Source organism: Doryrhamphus excisus, chromosome 7 (genome assembly GCF_030265055.1).
Source record: "Doryrhamphus excisus isolate RoL2022-K1 chromosome 7, RoL_Dexc_1.0, whole genome shotgun sequence".
NCBI classification, from domain to species: domain Eukaryota; kingdom Metazoa; phylum Chordata; class Actinopteri; order Syngnathiformes; family Syngnathidae; genus Doryrhamphus; species Doryrhamphus excisus.
Genome location: NC_080472.1, coordinates 23442418 through 23444660, shown reverse-complemented (window position 1 = coordinate 23444660; position 2243 = coordinate 23442418). Strand labels below are relative to the sequence as shown.

The 2243-nt window shown below is 41.9% G+C and overlaps 1 long non-coding RNA gene across 1 annotated transcript; it reads left to right on the top strand.

Annotated features, from left to right (window-relative positions):
* Positions 1-257: 257 nt before the first annotated feature.
* LOC131132209 (uncharacterized) lies at positions 258-691 on the top strand. Its single transcript, XR_009130325.1, has 2 exons — positions 258-466; positions 537-691. It is a non-coding gene; the product is annotated as an uncharacterized LOC131132209 (long non-coding RNA).
* Positions 692-2243: the final 1552 nt, after the last annotated feature.

Genomic DNA, 2243 nt, shown 5'->3' with positions numbered 1-2243 from the left:
CTATTTTCAACCCCAAACCGTGGTAAGGGGCGGCCTGACTTCGTCAGAGAAAGACAGACAGACAGGTTGCCTGCTGCTTCCGGTCAACTTTCTTCTTCGACTAGCCAGCAACGACAGAACAGCGCGCGCGCACACACGAGATCCCCGCACTTCCTGGTTCACGCTCAACCCGCCCCACTTAGCTGGCCAAACACATGCCTGAAACAGCGTTGAACACTTCAAAAAATTAACCCGGATTTTGCATCCACCTCGCGGGAGCGCGCACGCTCAGTTAAAACCGAAAATATGTGACGCTGCGGGTTTTTTTCGCCACAGGACTTCAGATTAACGAAGATATTATACCTTTTGTCTGCTTTATCAGTTACTATGAGATACCTAAAGCACACAGTATATGAAAACTTCGATTTATTGGCTTGGTATTTGTTTGGTATGTCAAGCATTTGACGCATGCGTATCCAGGAATACGGTGAGTGGAGCGGGTTAGACATTTACAATGTAATTGTGGCGCTTTGTAACACATTTCTTCCGCCATTTAGGTATTTCTGCATAACTAATGACAAATATGACCAAACCAACCAAACCACAAGGAAGAGTTGTTAACAGACAGTGAATGAGGCATGATGCAACAGTCGATCTCACCCGTTTGACATACTTTGGACTGTAAAATGAAAAATAAAAGTGTTGAACTTGGGGGCTCCACTCATTCATTCATTATGTGGCAACACAATGGTTATTTGGTGAATTTTAAATTCCCCATCTGCAAATATGGGTGCATGCATTCTATGGCAGGGCAGATTTTTGACCTGCCGAGATTTGCATCCACCCCTATTTGGGCTGAGATCACTTCTACATGTCTATAGTTCACATGATTTACTTTAAAGTAATCAATCTCTCATGTGGACTTCATCATTTGAACAAAAAAGTTCCCATATTAGAAATATGGGGTGCATGCATTTTACGGCAGGGCGGATTTTTGACCTGCCGAGATTTGCATGCACCCCCTATTTGCTGATGGGGACCTTCTTTTTTAAATGATGACGTCCACATGAGAGATGGATGTCTTTAAAGTAAATCATGTGAACTATAGACATGTAGAAGTTATCCTAGTCCAAGTAGGGGGTGCATGCAAATCTCGGCAGGTCAAAAATCCGCCCTGCTGTAAAATGCATGCACCCCATATTTGCTGTTAGGGAACTTTTTTGTTCAAATGATGAAGTCCACATGACAGCTGGGTGTCTTGAAAGTAAATAATGTGAACTATAGACATGTAGAAGTTATCTTAGTCCAAATAGGGGGTGCATGCAAATCTCGGCAGGTCAAAAATCCGCCCTGTCGTAAAATGCATGCACCCTATAGTTCCTATATGGGAACTTTTTTGCTGAAATGATGAAGTCCACATGAGAGATTGATGACTTTAAAGTATATCCTGTGAACTATAGACATGTAGAAGTTATATTAGTCCAAGTAGGGGGTGCATGCAAATCTCGGCAGGCACAAAATCTGCCCTGCCGTAAAAAGGATTCACCCCATATTTCTAATATGGGAACTTTTTTGGTTCAAAGATGAAGTCCACATGAGAGGAGGATGTCTTTAAAGTAAATCATGTGAACTATAGACATGTAGAACATGTAGAAGTTATCCTAGTCCAACTAGGGGGGGGCATGCAAATCTCAGCAGGTCAAAAATCCGCCCTGCCGTAAAATGCATGCACCCCATATTTGCTGTTGGGGTTATTTCCTATATGGGACCTTTTTTGTTCAAATGATGAAGTCCACATGACAGGTGCATGTCTTTAAAGTAAATCATGTGAACTATAGACATGTAGACATTTTGCTGGTCCAAGTAGGGGGTGCATGCAAATCTCGGCAGGTCAAAATCCACCCTGCCGTAAAATGCATGCACCCCATATTTCCAATATGGGACCTTTTTTGTTCAAATGATGACGTCCACATGAGAGATGGATGTCTTTAAAGTAAATCATGTGAACTATAGACATGTAGAAGTAATCTTAGTCCAAATAGGGGTGAATGCAAATCTCGGCAGGTCAAAAATCTGCCCTGCCGTAAAATGCATGCACCCCATATTTCCTATATGGAAACTTTTTTTTCAAATGATGACATCCACATGAGAGATGGATGTCTTTAAAGTCAATAATGTGAACTATAGACATGTAGCAGTTATCCTGGTCCAAGTAGGGGGTGCAATTTAAAATTCACCAAATAACCATTGTGTTGCCACATAAT